Here is a 22067-nt window from a genome sequence, read left to right on the forward strand (position 1 = left end):
CCTAAATGAATACCATTTATTTCCTTCTCCTGCCTGATTGCCCTGGCCAGAACTTCCAACACTATGTTGAATAGGAGTGGTGAGAGAGGGCATCCCTGTGTTGTGCCAGTTTTCAAAGGGAATGCTTCCAGTTTTTGCCCATTCAGTATGATATTGGCTGTGGGTTTGCAACAGATAGCTCTTATTATTTTGAGATACGTCCCATAAATACCTAATTTATTGAGAGTTTTTAGCATGAAGGGTTGTTGAATTTTGTCAAAGGCCTTTTCTGCATCTATTGAGATAATCATGTGGTTTTTGTCTTTGGTTCTGTTTATATGCTGGATTACATTTATTGATTTGCGTATGTTGAACCAGCCTTGCATCCCAGGGATGAAGCCCACTTGATCATGGTGGATAAGCTTTTGGATGTGCTGCTGGATTCGGTTTGCCAGTATTTTATTGAGGATTTTTGCATCAATGTTCATCAAGGATATTAATCTGAAATTCTCTTTTTTGGTTGTGTCTCTGCCAGGCTTTGGTATCAGGACGATGCTGGCCTCATAAAATGTGTTAGGGAGGATTCCCTCTTTTTCTATTGATTGGAATAGTTTCAGAAGGAATGGTACCAGTTCCTCCTTGTACCTCTGGTAGAATTCAGCTGTGAACCCATCAGGTCCTGGACTCTTTTTGGTTGGTAAGCTATTGATTATTGCCACTATTTCAGAGCCTGTTATTGGTCTATTCAGAGATTCAATTTCTTCCTGGTTTAGTCTTGGGAGGGTGTATTTGTCGAGGAATTTATCCATTTCTTCTAGATTTTCTAGTTTATTTGCGTAGAGGTGTTTGTAGTATTCTCTGATGGTAGATTGTATTTCTGTGGGATCGGTGGTGATATCCCCTTTTTCATTTTTTATTGCGTGTATTTGATTCTTCTCTCTTTTCTTCTTTATTAGTTTTGCTAGCAGTCTATCAATTTTGTTGATCTTTTCAAAAAACCAGCTCCTGGATTCATTGATTTTTTGAAAGGCATTTTGTGTCTCTATTTCTTTCAGTTCTGCTCTGATCTTAGTTATTTCTTGCCTTCTGCTAGCTTTTGAATGTGTTTGCTCTTGCTTTTCTAGTTCTTTTAATTGTGATGTTAGGGTGTCAATTTTGGATCTTTCCTGCTTTCTCTTGTGGGCATTAAGTGCTATAAATTTCCCTCCACACACTGCTTTGAATGTGTCCCAGAGATTCTGGTATGTTGTGTCTTTGTTCTCGTTGGTTTCAAAGAACATCTTTATTTCTGCCTTCATTTTGTTATGTACCCACTAGTCATTCAGGAACAGGTTGTTCAGTTTCCATGTAGTTGAGTGGTTTTGAGTGAGTTTCTTAATCCTGAGTTCTAGTTTGATTGCACTGTGGTCTGAGAGACAGTTTGTTATAATTTCTGTTCTTTCATATTTGCTGAGGAGAGCTTTACTTCCAACTATGTGGTCAATTTTGGAATAGGTGTGGTGTGGTGCTGAAAAGAATGTATATTCTGTTGATTTGGGGTGGAGAGTTCTGTAGGTGTCTATTAGGTCCGCTTGGTGCAGAACTGAGTTCAGTTCCTGGGTAACCTTGTTAACTTTCTGTCTTGTTGATCTGTCTAATGTTGACAGTGGGGTGTTAAAATCTCCCATTATTATTGTGTGGGAGTCTAAGTCTCTTTGTAGATCACTCAGGACTTGCTTTATGAATCTGGGTGCTCCTGTATTGGGTGCATATATATTTAGGATAGTTAGCTCTTCTTGTTTAATTGATCCCTTTACCATTATGTAATGGCCATCTTTGTCTCTTTTGATCTTTGTTGGTTTAAAGTCTATTTTATCAGAGACTAGGATTGCAACCCCTGCCTTTTTTTGTTTTCCATTTGCTTGATAGATCTTCCTCCATCCCTTTATTTTGAGTCTATGTGTGTCTCTGCACATGAGATGGGTTTCCTGAATACAGCACACTGATGGGTCTTGTCTCCTTATCCAATTTGCCAGTCTGTGTCTTTTAATTGGAGCATTTAGCCTATTTACATTTAAAGTTAATATTGTTTTGTGTGAATTTGATCCTGTCATTATGATGTTAGCTGGTTATTTTGCTCATTAGTTGATGCAGTTTCTTCCTAGCCTCGATGGTCTTTACAATTTGCCATGTTTTTGCAGTGGCTGGTACCGGTTGTTCCTTTCCATGTTTAGTGCTTCCTTCAGGAGCTCTTTTAGGGCAGGCCTGGTGGTGACAAAATCACTCAGCATTTGCTTGTCTGTAAAGGATCTTATTTCTCCTTCACTTATGAAGCTTAGTTTGGCTGGATATGAAATTCTGGGTTGAAAATTCTTTTCTTTAAGAATGTTGAATATCAGCCCCCACTCTCTTCTGTCATGTAGAGTTTCTGCCGAGAGATCAGCTGTTAGTCTGATGGGCTTCCCTTTGTGGGTAACCCGACCTTTCTCTTTGGCTGCCCTTAACATTTTTTCCTTCATTTCAATTTTGGTGAATCTGACAATTATGTGTCTTGGAGTTGCTCTTCTTGAGGAGTATCTTTGTGGCGTTCTCTGTATTTCCTGAATCTGAATGTTGGCCTGCCTTGCTAGATTGGGGAAGTTCTGCTGGATAATATCTTGCAGAGTGTTTTCCAACTTGGTTCCATTCTCCCCGTCACTTTCAGGTACACCAATCAAACGTAGGTTTGGTCTTTTCACATAGTCCCATATTTCTTGGAGGCTTTGTTTGTTTCTTTTTATTGTTTTTTCTCTAAACTTCTCTTCTCGCTTCATTTTGTTCATCTTCCATCACCGATACCCTTTCTTCCAGTTGATCGCATCAGCTACTGAGGCTTCTGCAGTCTTCACGTAGTTCTCGAAACTTGGCTTTCAGCTCCATCAGCTCCTTGAAGCACTTCTCTGCATTGGTTATTTTAGTTAAACATTTGTCTAATTTTTTTCAAAGTTTTTAACTTCTTTGCCATTGGTTTGAATTTCCTCCTGTAGCTCGGAGTAGTTTGATCGTCTGAAGCCTTCTTCTCTCAACTCGTCAAAGTCGTTCTCCGTCCAGCTTTGTTCCGCTGCTGGTGAGGAACTACGTTCCTTTGGAGGAGCAGAGGCGCTCGGCTTTTTAGAGTTTCCAGTTTTTCTGCTCTGTTTTCTCCCCATCTTTGTAGTTTTTTCTACTTTTGGTCTTTGATGATGGTGATGTACGGATAGGTTTCTGGTGTGGGTGTCCTTTCTGTTTGTTAGTTTTCCTTCTAACAGACAGGACCCTCAGCTGCAGGTCTGTTGGAGTTTGCTAGAGGTCCACTCCAGACCCTGTTTGGCTGGGTGTCAGCAGCGGTGGCTGCAGAACAGCAGATTTTTGTGAACCGCAAATTCAGCTGTCTGATCGTTCCTCTGGAAGTTTTGTCTCAGAGGAGAATCCGGCCGAGTGAAGTGTCAGTCTGTCCCTACTGGGGGGTGCCTCCCAGTTAGGCTGCTCGGGAGTCAGGGTCCCACTTTAGGAGGCAGTCTGCCCGTTCTCAGATCTCCAGCTGCATGCTAGGAGAACCACTACTCTCTTCAAAGCTCAGATGGAAATGCAGAAATCACCCATCTTCTGCGTCGCTCACGCTGGGAGCTGTAGACCGGAGCTGTTCCTATTCGGCCATCTTGGCTCCACCTCCTGTCTTCTAATATCTATGTGTGTGTATATATATATATATATGGATATATATGGCTATTTTATTACATATATATCTAATAATTAGATATTATGTATATCTATCTAATATCTATGTGTGTGTGTGTATATATATTTATATATATGGATATATATGGCTATCTTATCCTACAGAATGAGATGTGGGTTTCTATTTCTGCAATTCCCCAAGACTAGCCTGGTACAGTTATCTCCACGCATCTGCATCATGTGATAAACATTCAGCAAACAATATGGAAATTATTTGTTTTGATTCTGATCCCATCTTTACACAAGTGAGAAAAGTTTCATAAATCATACAACTGAGGTTATCTGAGGCTTTACAGTCTAACATGTATACATTTTATTTTTAAAAAATACAAAACAGCAATTGACATTTTAAAATGTTTTGTTAGGACTCTTCATAATTCTCTTTTACTGGGATTTTAATTAGTAGAATACAGCAAGTGAATCTGGAGAATATCCACATCAAATTTTCATCTTCTTCTGCAATGAAACATATTCACATGTAGGAGAAACAGCTTTTCAATACAACATTACTAGAGATTCTTAAGGCTACAGTAATGTTGTAGAATCACAAAAGCTCATGGGATTATTTCCCCCACTAATTAAGATATCCTTTCTTTACTATCACTAGTTTAAATGTATTTTTAACATTTACATTAAGAGTCACAAAATAAATTTTCATGTAATGTCTCAAACATGTTTTCAGGACAAAACTGGCCAAACATAAACAAGCAAATCAGAACAAGAAACAAAACTCTAGGTATTTTCCTATTCAATTCCTTGAAGGTCTTCACAGGTGAACAAATAACAAACTTCCCTATTTTATAAAATTCTATCATCATCACTAGGACAAGGTTGTATTAGATAGGTTGAGTATTAGATAAAAAACAGCAGTTATCTTAATCCCCAGACGTGGAAAAATTTTGATAGTTTCTGCAGAAAATCAGAATGAATTTCTTTGATGTTCCTTTACTAGCAGGTAAGAATGTACAATTTTGTGTCTTTTAAGTTTCTATGATTATAACAGATATTCACCACAATGAGGCAAGTCCAGAGAAAGTCTCTTGTATATCATTGCCATTGTCTTGTGAAAATAAGATAAATATATTTAAACATTGACACAATATGTTTATGCCAAAATGATACCAAAATTTTAAAAACCATATATTTTCATTAAATAAATGAGTCGCAATTTAAAAACTAAAGATAGGTGATTTCAAACCCCTCATTTGTAGAGAAAGGGGCAAAGTCTCTATGGGGTGGTTGTCTTTGCATTACACAGCTAGTTCAGTTATTCGCTGGCAGAGTCGGAACTAGCATTCAGGTTTCCTAGGCCCTAATCCAGCATCTTCTATCTGTACCATATAAACACCCTCCAAAGTTGTCACTGCCATATGTCAGATAATAGTTTGACTTTTTATTGAATTCTGTGATACATGAATCAAAATAGCAGTCTTTGTAAAGCCTTGGTCATGACTTTATTAAACTTTTATACTGTAAAGCCTTAGATACTTAGACTATGAAAAAATTACAATACATTTTGGCTCTAAGACAGAAGATTTCTAGCATATATTAGGTTACTTATTAAATGAATGACTGAATTAATTCTAAATGTTACAAATACTCACTGTACAGGCCACCAGGAAATCAACATGTCTGGTTCAAAATGTCTCCCCTTCAGTCTCCCTTTGGAGGGAGTAGTAGGGGTAGAATAAGGACAGGACTGCATTTAAGTAGTATTAAAATAAGCTACATCATTTTTGCTGGCAAAAATAATGGTCAAAAGTATAAAGCATTTAGAGCCCATATAGAGGCTGGACAACCAAATCCTAGTGATGGGTAGATGCCTATCCCATTTCCACTCTATCCAATCCCTCCCCCACACAAATTTGTAAAGGCAATCACTAGGATCCCTCCTCTGAATTCCCTACAAGAGACAGAAAAATTATCTCCAGAAAAGCAGAAGGGAGAGAAAAAAGGCAAGGAGAAAGCAGGACAGCCAGAGGACCTTGTTTCTGTATATGGCACATAGTTTAGAAGTTTGAAGAAAAAGTATATTCAAAGCATATATTCAGATAAAGTCTAACTGCTTAAAAGAATATAATGACCTCTCAAATGCCTTCAAGAATTATTTAAAACTGGCAAATTAAACAGACAAGCATTACTTCTGATTAATAATCTTACCTAGCTTATCTCTTTTTTTTTTCTTTTTACTTTAGCTGAGGAATTTTCTTAAAATGTATTGTTTTTTTAAGAGACAAGTTCTCACTATGTTGCCCAGGCTGGAGTGCAGTGGCTATTCACAGGCATGATCTCCACAGCACACTACAGCCTGAGCCTCAACTCCTGACCTCAAGCAATCCTCCCATCTCAGCCACCAGAGTAGCTGGACCTCAGACCTGCACCACTTCACCTGGCTTAAAATATATTCCTATTCCTATTGCTCTGCTCAGAGGGAGATGGAAAGGGAGATATTCTGACCAGAAGAATTCAGCAATTATCAAAGGAGGAAATAGGCACAAAGAACGGAAAAAAGAATTATTCATGGGCTGGTGCTTTGATTTAATTGCTATAAAAGGTCTATGGGGAAGTGGGGAGTTGGACAATTAGAATGCTTCCTAAGTTATCTTCCTCATGCATATAATCATTATTTTCTCCAACTATCGTTTCATGACATTAGGCATACTTACATTGAAATGTAAATACAAAATAAAAACTAAATACAGTTAATTATCACCGTGATTATTTTCTTTTATTAGCATTACCTAGAATTAGTTGTGAAAGAACATCCATCTATTAGAAGCCCCAGGTAAATTTAAAAAAGAAAACTTACTAAACCATTATAATTTTATAGTAGAGTTCCATGGAACTATTATATAATCTTTCTATATATCAAACTTTTTTTTTCCATTGTGACTAAATAATGTAGCAATCCCTATAAGATATGTTGTTCCTATATAGAACACCTTGTTTAAAAAAAACAGGGGAATGTTTCAAGTTTGAATGATGCAGTTCTGGAAAAAACAACAGGAAAAAATCAGAATACGTATAGAAAATTAGGAAACTTACCCTTAACTGCCTCATGACAAACTAAAGATACCATTCAATCATATTTGAATATCTTCTCTCTGATCAATAGTGTTTGTCCAAGGTATATGAGGAGACAAGAGACTCCACCCTCTAAGAGTTCATACTCTTCTTAGAGGGAGAATGAAACCTAATGGCTAACATCAATATATGTACAAATCAAAGTCACAGAAAAGTGACAGAGACTGGGAAGCCACAGTCTGAGGTGGGACTTGAGTGTCAAAACCTTGGGTGAGAATTTGGAAGTGCAGAAGAAAAAAAAGGCAGGACATCTCAAGCGGGGGGGATATCCTGAAATGAATGCCCCAGTGGGTAAACAGAATAGAATCCTATTGAGCAGTATGAGAAAATAAATAAGTCTGATCAGAAAGCAGCTAGAAAATAGAAAGCCTCGAAAGCCACTCTAAAAATTTTGGATCCTCATGTGAAAATAAACACATAGTCAAATCACACTCAAAGAAGGCAAGTGGGTCCGTAAGGACAAGTGACTGATGGTTACGGGCAGTAGGAGGTAATGGAAGGCCCAGGTAATGGTGAAAATGAGTCATTCAGTACCATTGGTGAAGAAGTGATGTGGGACTACACCAAGACATCAGGAGGTAAATGGAAAGACTCAGGCAAGGGAAGAAGGTCTTCATGAAGGACATAGTGATCAAATTAGGAATAGATTAGATAAAAAGGGTAAAAAAGAGTGAATTCCACAACACCAAAATCTGTCTTTGAAGACTGAGGCAAATGGGGATGTCAGATCTGAGTTAGGAAGTTGAGCTGGGAACTCTAAGCTCTTGAGAGTATAGAAGAAATCACAATTAGAAATACAGATTTTTGAATCATCTATATATAAATAAAAATCCAGTCTATGAGCATGAATAACTACACCAAAGGAGTGAGAATAGAGAAAAGGAGAGTTGCTGAGACAAAAGATGTTAATAAAAATTCCAGGAAGGAAGAAGAGGCACAACCAAAGATCAGATGGGGAGTTATCATTAGAGATGAGAAAGTGGAAGGAACTCTCAAGGAGCAGGGAAGAAGCATGGAGCAAAGGAGGAGATTACTGAGGACTACAGAGAGACTACTTAAAGGTAATTTCAGTGGGATCAAGGTTCAGCATTCCCAGAACACGAGACAGGTGGTGAGCTATAGTTCAAGAACCTGTTCTAGGCAAGAAGCTTTAGTTTTAACATCAAATCCCCGGACTGGATTGTCATTTTGACTTCAAAAGGTTACTTGGGAGTCTATCAAGTTATGAGCTGTAAAATGCTACTACCTATAGGGCTATGCTTCAGGGGCAGAATGAGGACTAAACAGTAGAAATATATGTGTAATAGATTTGCAAACTACAATAAAGCTGTATGAGTCTAACACTTTACTAGGGGAGACCAAGTAGTATCTCTAATATAAGATTAGTGTCAGAGATGGTTAACTATAACATTTTCCCACCAATATTCCTAGTAAACTTCAGCCCTGCCCTGGCAAGATGTTCCTTATTTTGGACATTGAGGACCACAGGCATGTGGGGTTTTTTTGTTTGTTTTAATTAAATTCCTTCTCAGATCAATACCATGGTTTCCTGCTATAACACACCCAGTTTACATAAAGCCCAGATGTGACACTGAAACACTATTCTTTTCTTCTTGAGCTTTTTTTTCCCTCCATTGTTTTTCCCTTCCTTCTCCCCATCTTGTCCTTATCTCCTGCTTCTAACTTACTTCCCCTTCCAGTTTCTCTCTCACTTTATCGCCATTAAGATACATTCTCACAAATGTCTACAAAGTATTTTCAAAACCAAGAGTCAGTGATTAGCATGAATATTCCTTAAAACAGTTTTACTCTTGGCCTTTATCCATACATTTGACCATTCTTCCCTCCTTTTGAATAGACAGGCAAACCTGTTTGACTAGTTTTCCCCTAAGAGCTGCTCCCCAGAATGGCTTGATGAGAACAACTCAATAGGGACAGCAGCACAAATGCAAAATCTATGTAAAACACAAGGGCCTTCTTCATAAAGAGAACCCAGAGGCAGGGCCTGCTGCGGAGCAATAACTGCCTAGTCTTAGAGCAGCTCTCTCAAAGCAGGAAGACACCACCACTGAATCACTCATTCCGTTGCTAGTAAAAAAGTTTTATTTAAGTAAAATTGAATTCTTCCTGTTGATGCCTCTCCTCTGAATAATGAATATTATGAGGATGAGGGAGAATCAGATTAAGACTTAAGTGTAGAAGTTTAAAAAATTCCAACAGATGAGACTATATTCAAGATGTGTTACAGAAGTGTGTCCAAGTTTGTTGTTGTTGTTGTTGTTGTGTGTGTCTGCTTAATTAAACCCATTAAAAATTTTGAATTTGCAAAGCAGTTATTAATAAAATCAGAATAGGATTTTTTCTATGGTAAATTGTATGTTGATATTGCTTTAAATTTCAAAGTCCCTGAGTATATTTAATATATAATGTGCTTTAATGTCACTAACCACAATTTTTTTCTGTAAACTATTTCTAACATACAGAAAAATATAAAGATTAACATAACAAACATCTGTATGCCCATCACTTAATATTTAAGAAGTGTTAAATGTTTGCCCTATTTTCTTAAATTCTATAAATGCGACTTAACTTATAAAAGCTGAGTTTATATACAACTTTTCAGGAAGCTATTACAGAACATATAGCATATTTGCACACTTGATTCTACTTTGTAAATTCATGTGCACATTATTTAAACTTAATATTTCACTTGGAAGAAAATTAGCCCCATAATTTTTACTTATTAAAGCAAGTTATAGCTTAGTGTAATAACTAAAAAGTCATGATTTTGTGTCTTGAAATATTTTGAGTATTAAATTTCTTCCAAACAATTAAAAAGTACAAAATGATTTCACAAATATTTTGTTGTATAATATTCCCAAATCAAGCAAATATTTACCGAATCAGATATGAATGTAAATTTCTTTAATGAACTTGACTCCTTGCAGATGCATTTCTGTTATTTATATCAAGTCAATGGAAATAGATTATACCTTCAAAATAAAATCAATATAGTGATTATTCCAAATTAAAACTTCAGATAAATAGTACAATGCTACAAGAAAACAGTATCTCTGAAATGTTCCTACTATACATCTTTCTATCTAATCTAAATGTTTTAATATTTACATAAATGTCCATCCAGAGAATACAAACTGACCTACACTGTCCTAGATGCCCTGCCATTCATAAACCAAAGGTACCATTTTTATTTTGGCCATGCACTCCTAAATACTTACCTAAGTGTGGCATTCTGTATAAGTCAATTTCAACTTGGCATCTGTTATCTCTGTAAGGGAATGCTGAGCATGACAATATATAGTCTAAAACTGAGTTGGTGAATATACAACATGGAACTAAAAGAAATCCTAAACTGAAAATCACCTGCTTAGATTACTATGCTTTACAAATAACAGGACCACAAATAATGAAGGACTAAGCACAGTGGGAAAAAAAGAAAAGCACTGAAACACAACTGCAAAATAGAGAGGTGCTGATAACGAAAAGTATGGCTAGCGATTTTCAGGTAAAGAATATGATCAAATATTAAAACTATAGATATAAAATTCATTTCATCTTAAAAATATGGAATATCTAATTTTGTTTTATTCAACAAACATGTATTGGGACAACAAATTTTTATTATATGCCTTATAGCCAATTAGTAAACAATATGCACTATGTGCAATTGTTGGTTGAGTCCCAAACCAGTGCATAGATGTAAACATTTTCTCAAATTATGCAATAATTACAGAATAAAAAATTTATATACATATTAAAATAGAAATCTAATTTAAAATGTTTATTCATCTCTAATATAAAGCATCACTTCATCCAAACAGAAAATCCTAGGAAAAAACTAGGTATATTTAAATATTACCATAGTAGTCTAAATTGGAAAAAAAAAAAAGCAAACAAACCTCTACAAATCAGTCCTTCCCCTACTACACAGGCTAATAATTATTTTTCACATGTTGATTTTTAAGACCCTATGAGGTATAGATGTGCCTTCGGAATCATCAAATATTAAATTACATTTTGTTAAATTTTGAAATCATCTGTATTGTTTTCTGAGTTTGTTTTCAGCTAATACTAAAATGTATAATCAATGTCCTTATAGATTACCTAAGGAGCTAGAACACACTTAAAATACTAAGAGTACTTTAAACAAGACATTAGAAAACTGTAGGTTTAATTACCAGGTGCTTTTTAAACACAATGTATATGCCACCAGACCCTCCCAACTGGTGGAAGCATGGATTGTCCTGAGAAACCCAACATCTCTGCAACGCTCTTGAGGCAACTTCCACTCTCTCTTCAAGGACTTTTGTTCAGTTGGCTCCCTCTGCTCCCTTCAAAACTTTCAATGGCTGCTATTCTACTGGCTTCTAACCAAAAAAGCCAAAAGTATGATCAAATTTTCATCTTAAAAATATATTTTCAATCACTGTCTGTGAATTCTGAGAGCAAGTACTTGTGAAAGCAAAAATCACTACGGCCCTTCTAATCACAAATCCAAGTCCTGGTTTCCATAAAACAGGTAGCATTTGTTAAACACAAACGAGTAACCTCCCAGGCATTGTGCTTGATAGATTTTATCTCATCTGATCCTCACAGTAGCCCTATAAAGTAGGTGCTTCTCCCCCCATTTGGTAAATGAGGAAATGAAACTAAATTGTGAGCTCAAGGTCACAGAGCTATTCGGGGCTCGAGAGGGCGTGGGAACCGAGACTGTCTAATACCCCCTCATTTCAGTACCTGACCTTCTCACTTTCTGAAATTTTCTCATTTTTCAGCTGCTTTTAAAAGTTACGCCCTCCTAATTCTCCTTTTGCCTCTCTTGTTCTGTACCTTCTCATTTTTCTTTATTGCTTCCTATTTCTCTACCCAACTCTGAAATTTTAGGATCTCCCGAGGCCTCTGTTTCCCTATTAACTTTTGGTACTTGCCCTGGAAAACCTATCAACTTTCACGGTTTATAATTACCTATACACTGAAAACTCCTAAATGTTTCTGTGTGTCTCCCCATTTATCTACCTACCATTTATCTACCTGCCTTTCTAGCCCAGGACCTCTGTGGTCAGAACTCACATACAATGTTTCACTGGACACACATCTCCAGTTCGATTTTCTATAAGCACTTCATGTTCTACATGTCTAAAACTGAACTCTATCACTCTTGCTCTCAAATCTGGATCTCCTTTTAAGTTCCTATCCCATCCTCCTATACCACCCACTCCCAATCCTCCAACCAAATTGGTCACCTAATCTTAGAGGTTCTACCACCTGAATATCGTTGTAACCAAACTCCTTTTTTTCATCCCACTGCCAACACTTTGGTACAAGGACCTCAACCTCTCTTACCAAAGCCACCCCAATATCTTCTAAACTACCATTCAAATCTCACATTCCTCAGATCCATCCTTCTAGATTGCTGTAAGAGCTGTTTTCTCATCACATAGCTCCTCTGTTTAAAACAACCTTGAACTGAAAAAAGTCCATACTCCTGAGGATGGCAAACAGCCCTCCATGATCTTGCTCCTGCCTCCAGTGACTCATCTTTTATGTCACCCTCTAAGAAACTCTCAAATCTCCTGTCCCCACAAAGAATTGACCACTTCCAAATTTCTGCTCAGGGTACTGTGTGTGTATCTTTATCATGGCACTTACAGAACAGCCAGCACTATACTGTAGATATTGAAAAGAGCCTGTTTCCTCCTTGTCTCCCCCTTTTAAACCTACAGCCCTCCCAGGGCCTTAATTGTATGCACATCCCCAGAGCACAGTGCTTGGCACACAGTATGCTTTTAACAAATATTTGTTGAATAAAAGAACGAATGTTTGTGAAATGCTTCAGATTAAGGAGGTATGATTACCACTGTTTTCAAGACCAAATTAAACCATTTTAATCATATTTATTTGATTATGTACCTCCTCCATAAGTAGATTTGCAAAATAATATTTAAGTAATTCATGTAACCTCAAGTATGGTTAGCAGGATTCTCAAATCATACTTCTTATTCTGGACTTCCAAGGTAGAAAAATATTAACTACACTACATTATAGTTAGTAAGTTTCAATGGCAGAAAGTAATATGTAAAATATTCTAGTATACATATTCCTAAACAAAGACAATCTGGCCTGTCATAAAAAAAGTAAACTTTTCTTTAAAGGCTTCTTCAGTTTCTCAGAAACACCAAGATTTTCCAGAAGACTGAACTGTCTGAAATTAAGACACCCTCCTAAAGATCTCATACACAAATTTTTTCTATAAAAGGTACATTAAAACCTTTTATATAGAGGTCACCCTTCTGGAAACCTAAACATTTCAGCTCACAGTCCAAACCACAAATAAAGCACGTAAACAGAAAGTGTCTGTCACAAAGTCTACAGGATTTACACTCAGGCAATAGCCCACATCATTTAATGGAAAAAAAGACAACAGATAATATAGCAGCAGGGCCCACTCAGTCTGACAGCAACAGAAAGTGATAGCCGATAACAGAAAGAGGATCCAGAAAAAAAAAAAAAAAACATAAAAAGAAGCATGGTACTTCTGTCTCCATCCTAGTATTTCAACCCAGCAGGCTGAGACCATTTACTATAAACAAAAACAGCTCTATACACCTCAGCGAATAGCACTATTCAATTCTTTATGAATTCATAAAGACAACCCAACAAGAAAGAATAACTTATATCCAATATTCTCCAAGGGAACAAGGAAGACAGTAAGATTTAGAAATTGCTTGTGGGTTATAATGGCTCTTTTTTTTTAAGTTTCAGTAATAAACGGTGTGAAGAGTCAGCTACCTAGAAAATGTGCTTATGTAAATAAGTACCAATGCAGATGATGTCAAATAAATGAGAGATTATATCTTGCATAAATAACCAAAAGTTCTCACTCTCCAAGGATATCTTAGAAATTCCCAGGTGTATGTTGGAAAATCTTAGTATGAATTAAAAAGCAACAAATTGATATTATTTGATAAACAGGTGCATGATTTTAAATAGCATTTGAGGAGTGAAGGTGGGATTTTTAGCAATATTTAAATGGTAATGAAGGCTGATAGTTGTTCATAAGGTGCAATAAAATGTTTTAATTTAAATTACTGGGAAATGTAAACTGTCAAAATCTTTAAACAAAAAGTAGTTTTTATCCAAAAAAATTGTCATAAGCATCTTTATTTACTGCATTGGTTTATTTATTCTAAGATGCGTACCAAACTTAAATACAACAAGCATGGTCCTCTGGAAATCTTAGATTTAAAAAGAGTTTGAATCTGTATAGTAGTATTACCTGGAAAAAGTCAGAAGTATAGTTTCTGCTCAGTTATCCCCAACCTCCTAATAGAGTATCAAGCCTTTACTAACTATCGGGGCACTATGCTTTATTGTAGTTTTTAAAGACCTGTATAATACTAAGTCACACAACACTAGATGTCAACTTAACCTTGTAGGTGGCAGGCAAATCATACAATACTAGAGTGTTTTTCTCTGGCATTATCTAGAATAGTTGCTGAAAACAGACACATTCCTAAAGCAAAACCTCAAACCATCAAGAGATAGTTTCTATAGGAGAAAACTAAGCTGGCTAAGATTTAATTCAAGTAACACAAAGTTCTGGTCTCCTTTACCATATAATATTAAGATGCATGACTCTAATCTTAAAATCTCCTGGGGACAAAGTATGGTTACTCTTAACACTTAAAATATTGGTTAAAGATAACTATTGGATACTGGGCTTAACTGAGTGATGAAATAATATGTAAAACAAACCCCTGTGACATGTGTTTACCTATGTAACAACCCTTCACATGTACCCCAAAACCTAAAATAAAAGTTTTTAAAAAAGAAAAGAAAAAAGGGCACTTTCTATCCTTCCTTCAAATGGTGGTCATTTTTTTCTGGGGATACGTCAGAAGCACGCCAATTCTGAGTGAATATAGACGTTTTTGAACATGAAATTATCAGAAATGATAACAACAATTTGGCATCTAGCCAAACTGCCTAACATTCACGTCCTTGATACTGAAAAACTGGTAGTACAAGGTGACAGCCTGAGGGGACTGAAGATTTTTGGAGTATTTGGAGTAGTGTGTTTTTTTTCTAATTTTTACCAATAGGACCCCCAGAAATAAAAGACTCTATCGTCATTGCTAACACTGGCTCATAATAAAGGTGATTCTCCAGAGCACGCCTGATTTGATACCGCCACCCACTCCTTCCCTTGGCGACATTTTCTGCTGAGTACGCCTAGTTACCGCAATCCAGCCATTCGCGTTAGTTCTCAGAACTCTCACAGAAGTTCTTTACCTTCTCTCTTCTCCCCGCCTTGATGCTGAAAGGTGATGGGAACTCGCAGTACAGGTACAGAGGCTATTCCTTTCCTAAGGAAGTGCTGCACAATGGCAGGTTTACCGTACTCAATTTTATAAACCCTCAATTAAACCAGCGAGTTTGCGATATAGAGATTGGGTACCCCGCCCGCCTCCTCGGATTGTCCTTTTGCCCCGACGCACTGCATCTACTCGCACTCTCCGATGCGGTTTGCCTCCTTCAAATCCAAAACACACGTCCCAGGCTCCCTCGCCGCTCCTCCAGTCCATGGACGGCGCCCTTCTTTTTGCCAGCAGCGCGTCCTTCTCTCCCCGCCCGCAGGCGCTCACCTCTTCTCTAATCCCGGGGGCCCGCACAGGCTTCTCGAATGCAAGGGCACCCCGTACCATTCCCAAATCGGCGCGGGGACCCGTGAAACCCTGCCACCACTGTACACTGTCCATTGTCGAGGGTCGCGCGGGCACGCGGAAACGGCGGGCCCCGAAAAGTCTCAGCGAGCTTGTACAGCCCCAAGACATTCCCCACCCCCAACACATCCCGCTCTTGTTCCTCCTCAGGGGGAAGACGGAGTAAAGGGGAGTTGAAGAGGTCCCGAAGCTCCTCCTGGTCCCCCACCTCCATCCCTGCCCTGGCAGCTGGCTCCGGCCTCTGGGCTCGGCGGTGCCCATCCCTTCAGGGGTCAAGTACAAGGTCCTCGGCCGAATCGCCTCCCCGTTATACCCTCCCTCTGCCTTGGGCGCACAAACGCGAGAGAACCCTCGAACGGATGCCATATGGGAGAAACAGGATTGCTGGCGCTATCAGGGACCAGCCTAAAAAGATCTCCTTCACATCCCCCTCAACCCCTAGCCTTTCTCCCTACCCCGCCAACCTCCACTAACCACTTCTAACTTCCTCAGCCCAACCCCATCTGTGCTTTCTAATTCTTACCGCCCCCCACCCCGCCCCTGGACAGCAGCCAGTCACCCGGCACTCACCTCAGGGAGCAAACAACGCCCCTCTCCTCCACCCAGCCCGCCCCTCTTCCGCCCGCTGGAACGGCGTGGTCCCTCCGCTCACCTCGTCTCTTGGCTGCCCCGCGCGAGTTTGAGTGTGTGTCTGCCGCGTAATTGTATCCGGGACAGAAGGGACCTGTGTTTGTGCGCTGAATCAGGTGTCGCCGCCTTCGGTGGTTCGGAGACGTAAGGGAGGCTTCGGAGTTAGCGTGTTGGCTAAGGAGGGCTCTCTGGGTTCACAGTTGATAGCAATGCTTTAACCGTGTCCTCCCTCGGGTCCGCGGCGCGCCTGCTCGTCCACAGCTCCCAGCGGGCGGCCAGGCCCCCCGCCCCCCAGCCGCGCCCCGCCCTGCGCGCGGCGAGCAGAGCTGGAGCGCGCCGCTGTCCTTCCGTACTTGGCTCAGCGGGGCACGACACTGGCCGCCACGCGCTCAGCCTAGCATCACTCGCCTCTGACTGCGAGCGCCTCCAGCTCCCCCGGCTGGGGCATGGATGCAGACGCGCCTTCGTACCACGCGCTCGCAGGCTGGGCGAGGGGCAGCACGCTGGGATCCGGCCAGTCGCCCGCTGAGCGCGGTTGGCTTGCAGGCTGGGACTTTTCGCGAGCCCTCTGGGCGCTCGAGTTGCGAACTCTGACACCGGCACGTGGCCCCGCCCACTCTTCCCTCTCTGCGAGGCGTGTCCCGCGTCCTTTCTGCCACCACCCACGTAGTCCTTGTGCCCGCCTTTTATCATCAAGGCGGCTCAGTAAGCTCTGCGTGTTGATATCGCGCCTTTTCTCATCTTCCTACCTTTCCTGCCTCACTCCTGCTGAATCCGTTCAAAAGTTATACTTGGGCAAGTGGGTGGAGGAGTTAGGAAAATTAAGAGAGGGATGCTTAGGTGAGTAGGTACCTGCACTGCCGCCAACCCAGGCTTCAATTCTGGCTCTCTTGAAGCGGAAAGCGTTAAAAAACGCGAGTTTGGGGATCTTGAAAAAAAGTAAATAGGGTTGCTGGGCTGAATTAATATCCCTCCTCTCAAGCTCCTGCTGAAAGGGCCATTCATGCTTTTCCTGGTTGAGCCTGTGGCGACTTTATTCTGACGAATCTGCCTTTGCCAGCCCCATAACCTTGCCAAGTTGGCGTCTTGTCCAGCAAGCAACTGTGCCCAAGGAAGTCTCTCTGTGGCGCCTCAGACCTGAGAGGCCGAGTGTCTTTGAGCGCCTGAGGTAGATTGTGAGTTTCATGAAAACCGAGAAAGTCTAAGAGTGTGCGTGTGTGTAAGATATTTTATATATGTATCATATATATCATATATATGATATCTATATAACGTGAACTGAATTGTTTATTGTTTATGTTTCATGTCGAGCATAAATTCCAGAAGCTAAGATGCTGCCATAGCACACAAACGTTATGCGTTTAAACGTTGGAAATCAAAAATGCCATGTCAGATCGTTCTGTCCTTGTTCCAAAGTGAGATTCAGAAATAGGTTGGGATTTTCTGCCCTTAGATAAGAAAACGGAAATTGTATTTTACTGTATATGTTATCAGTTAATGATAAATAAAAAAACTAATAACTGCTGTTATTATAAAATCCGTATGCTCAAGAATGTTCACCGATGGAGAGATCTTCAAATGCCATTTCAAAAAAGAAAATGCACTTTTCTTCTTTGCAGATTAGGAATTTGAACATATTCCCTGTGCAAAATGCAGGGAATATTTTCACAGCCTTTGTACCTGATTATCATACTCTCTATTTATTTCTTATTTAAATTGCACTAGAAAACCTAAAGTAAATGAAATGTAACATAATAAAGAAAAGAGAACTTAGACATTTACTTTAAAAGCTTTATTTCTCAAGGGTCAAGCTTCAGTTTCAAGCTACTGTTTGATGATGCATATGTAAATTCTTGGTAGAAACTTGATCATTTGCAATTAAAACAACTTTTTTCTTTTATTTTATAAAAATGTTTAAAATTGTTTCGCCACATCCTTGCCCTTAAAATGGTGTAAACTGACCATTCTGTAAGGTTTTTGTCAGATTTTTGGATAGAGGAATATATATTATGTGTAGATATGTCCATGTTTATTGTTTCTCTGATCGATCTATTGTTGTCCATGTTAAATACTGATTATTGAATTTCTCACATCTCTACACAGTAAGGGTGTTCCATAATGTAAAACAAGTTTAGTCAATCATCGTATCAATAGTTGAAATACACTTTTGGAGTCTGAAATGATAAAAGCAAGAAATCAGTGAGGTTCACTTCACCACCCCACCCCACTTTTCCTTTTTTTAATGGTCCCACCTTTAATTGTTAACATTATTGACTACATGGTTGAATAAATGAATAATGAAAACATTTGCTACTTCTCTTTAAGGAAGGATGCATATTTTCCATATTTAATGCATCCTTCAAAGTGGCATCCAGATTAAACAAGATTCTCCCTGTCATTTTTAGTTTGTAGAATGTTGAATGGGAAAGCATAGCCTGCAGTGAGAAAGTTTCAGCCAATGTGGAGTATGGTATTAAAATTCCCTCATTATTTCTGTGGACCATATATATCAATATTCTCAACTGTTATTTTTTTCAGAAATACTTGTTATAATTATTCACCCCATATAACTTTATTGGGAAATATAAACAACCATATGTGAGATATTATATAAGCTTTGTAATCATTCACCATTAACTCTGGGATCAGACTCCCTAGAATTTGAAGAAGGAATTAATGAAATCAAGTGTAACTTAATAGTAGCATTGATAGAAATTTTAAAATCCTCTTAAAGTTTCTGCAAAGTGTGATCCCCCCTTACACTCAAGTTAAAGGAGAATGTTAACAGCCTGTCTTGTCTCTGTGGACAATGGACCTTATCTATACTCCCCAACTCCAAATTCCTCAAGTTTATTACAGGCCAGCGAGCTCCTGCACAGCTGCAGAGTCACAAGACCAATAAGTTTAGGTTGCAAGACATGTCTTTCTCAAGATGTAAGAAACGTTGTAGTACTTGATTAACTGCCTTTGTTTCTCGCTTCTGTAACTTGCTTCCCGCCTCACGTAGTTCCCACCTTAAGATGTTTAAAAGTAGGAAAAGCCCTTAGTTTGGGGCTCATACTTTCTGGACATATGTCCGGCTGGGCTGGTGATCACCTTAATAGACTCTCCTGAACCTTTTTCAGTCTCTCCAGTCTTTGATTGTCTTATAACATCTCTGGGGGCTCATCCAGGATTGGAGACGGCACATTTTTCTGTCTCCTTTGCCTGTGGGCTAGAGCCCCAGGACAGGGGAGATCTGGGGTCCTTGGCCCCGCCAGGAGAGTTTCAGCCCGGAAGGAGAACTGCCCTCCCGCGTTCTGGGGCCTTCCCCCGACAGCACAAATGGAACCAGTGGAAGGGGCTGCAGGACGGTCACAGGAGCAGCGCGCAGACATCTGAAACACGGTAAAGTTTGGGCCCTAAGACAAGACCCTTCCCATAAGGACGGAAGGGGAGCCTGATCACCTCCCAGGGCTTGATGACTAATCTGACCTGAGGGGGTTGGGACAATGGGAGAGGCCCACTGATTCGGACAAAACTCATGCCCTAACCGACACCAGATGCAGGTGGGTCTCGCAAGTTGGTCAGAAAGGAAAACAGTTCCAGGGACAGGGGAAGTGTGTGAAAGTGTGTGAAAGAGACAGTCTCAGGAGAGACCAATGCAGGGCGTGACATGGGGAGGCACAGATCTCTTAGTGTGGACTGTGTGCTGTGAGGCGAGTGTGGGAAAAAACAGACCTAGAACACTGCATACAGCCCATAGGACCAGCTTTATGGCTGCAGCTAGCTGTAACAGTAATTAAGGCACTCTCCTGGCTAAGCAGCATCCACCGTGGCTGCAGCTAGCTGTAACAGGAATTAAGGCACTCTCCTGGCTAAGCAGCATCCGAACTTCCTGTAATAGGACCTGGTCTGGTGGATCCAAGAGTGAAAGTGACAGTGAAAGCATGCCGTGAGGGAGGAAACGGGAGGAAAAGCGTCAAAGCCTACTCCTCTAGAGTGCATGCTGAAAAACTTTTAAAAAGGTTTTAATGGTGATTAAATGGTTAAGCTAACTCCACAGAAACTGCGAACCCTTTGTGAGATAAACTGGCTATCTTTTAATGTAGGTTGGCTGGCCGAGGGGACAGTACACAAGGAGCTGTCTTTTAATGTAGGGTGGCTGGCCGAGGGGGCAGTACACAAGGAGATAATTGGCCAAGGGTTTCAGGTAGTCACCGGGCTTGGAGAATAGCCCAGGCACCCAGATCAGTTCCCATATATAGACTCCCAGCTAAGTGTAATTCAGACCCACCCTAAGTGGCTGCAGACCTGCTTTGAGACCTACTGTCAGACTCTAATGGTCTGGACAAAACCAGGAACCATAGAAAGAGACTGCAAGTCATCAGAAAAAGAAAAAGAGTCACAGGAAAAGCAGAAAAAACCTGTCCTACAGGCCCCACCCGAAGAGTTAGAAACTCTACTCCCTATGCACCAATTTATCCATCTTTGGCAAGGCTTAGACAGGAGGCTCAGACTCAGAAGAAAGCATCCCTCAGGCAACACCACGCAGAGAGAAGTTAGAGCCCTTACCTGAAAAGCCAAGGGAGGAATTCCAGGGGGATGAGGTTGGCTATCTTAGGTCAGGTCATGCCCAAGCAATGCACATGCCCCTCTGATAAACATGGGGACAAATATATTTGAATGCACAGAATGAAGTCTAAGGGGGAGAATGGCTCTTCATTTATCAGCCCTTCTCTACTACTGATCTCTGAAATTGGAGACAACATACTCCCTCCTATACAGAAAAGCCTCAGGCACTTATAGATTTAATGCAGTCCATTTTCCTAACTCACAATCCTACCTGGGTTGATTGCAAACAACTTCTTCTGTCATTATTTGATATGGAAGAGCACCAAAGAGTTACACAAGCCACCCTCCAGTGGCTGGAGAACAATGTGCCTGCAGGCACAGGAGATATCAGGCAGTATGCACAACAAGCACTCCTGATAGAGGCTGACCCAGGCTAGGACCCTAACCAGGCTCAAGGGCTACAAAGTTTGCAGTGGTATTGAGAGGCACTCCTAAATGGAATAAAGACTGGAGGGAAAAAGGCCACCAATATCAGAAAGGTCTCAGAGGTCCACCAGAAGCCAGATGAAAGTCCCAGTGAATTTTACGAGAGGCTGTGTGAGGCTTACCGGCTTCATATGCCATTTGACCCTGAGGCTGCTGAAAAACAGTACATGGTAAATATGGCATTTGTAGGGCAGGCCCAGGGAAATATCAGGCATAAATTGCAGAAGTTAGAAGCTCCACAGGCATGAGTGCTACTCAGCTTACTAAAGTAGCTACAAAGGTGTACATTAACCGAGATCAGGAGGCAAAGAAGGAAGCTAATTGGAAGCTTAAGGAAAGGCAGATTTACTAGCAGCAGCCCTCATGGGAAGGGAAGCTGACTTTGCAAGGAGGTGTGGGTGCAGTCGTGAAAGAGGCCAGTCTGGACAGGGATTTAAGAGCTGGCCAAGGCTAGAAAAAGATTAATGTGAATGGTGCAAAAGGAAAGGACACTGAAAGGATGAATGTCAAGAGAATAAGGAAAATGGTCAGGACCATGATATAAGAAAGCCACTGGCTGAGGGCTACTGCACCTGGGAAAAACCCAAAACCTTCTGCACCTACTGTGGAAGGCAGGATATAAAGTGTCAGGAAAAAAAGGCTCAAATCTGCTTTAAAAGTGTCCAGTATTTAGGCTTCTGTATAAGCGAAGGGAAAAGATGGCTCAGTGGTGAATGAAAGCAGGCAGTTTATGTGTTTCCTAATCCAACCACCCGGCGCCAGATAAGAAAGTTCCTAGAGGCAGCAGGGTTCTTCTGCATTTGGACCCTAAATGTCTTGCTAATGGCAAAGCCATTATATGAAGCCACAAAGAGG

At 40.2% G+C, this 22067-nt stretch overlaps 1 protein-coding gene across 4 annotated transcripts in view; it reads right to left on the bottom strand.

Annotated features, from left to right (window-relative positions):
• UGT8 (UDP glycosyltransferase 8) overlaps positions 1 to 16800 on the bottom strand; it is a 92677-nt gene extending 75877 nt beyond the window's left edge. Inside the window, exon 1 of one of the 4 annotated variants that reach the window (XM_055274738.2) lies at positions 16195 to 16800. The gene's annotated coding sequence lies outside the window, so the exon portion shown is untranslated. Of the gene's footprint in view, positions 1 to 9697; positions 9704 to 15111; positions 16018 to 16112 lie in introns of those variants that run through there. The other 3 variants (XM_063637957.1, XM_063637958.1, XM_055274739.1) reach the window with 3 other exon arrangements.
• Positions 16801 to 22067: the final 5267 nt, after the last annotated feature.

Source organism: Symphalangus syndactylus, chromosome 4 (assembly GCF_028878055.3).
Source record: "Symphalangus syndactylus isolate Jambi chromosome 4, NHGRI_mSymSyn1-v2.1_pri, whole genome shotgun sequence".
In the NCBI taxonomy this organism is placed as follows: domain Eukaryota; kingdom Metazoa; phylum Chordata; class Mammalia; order Primates; family Hylobatidae; genus Symphalangus; species Symphalangus syndactylus.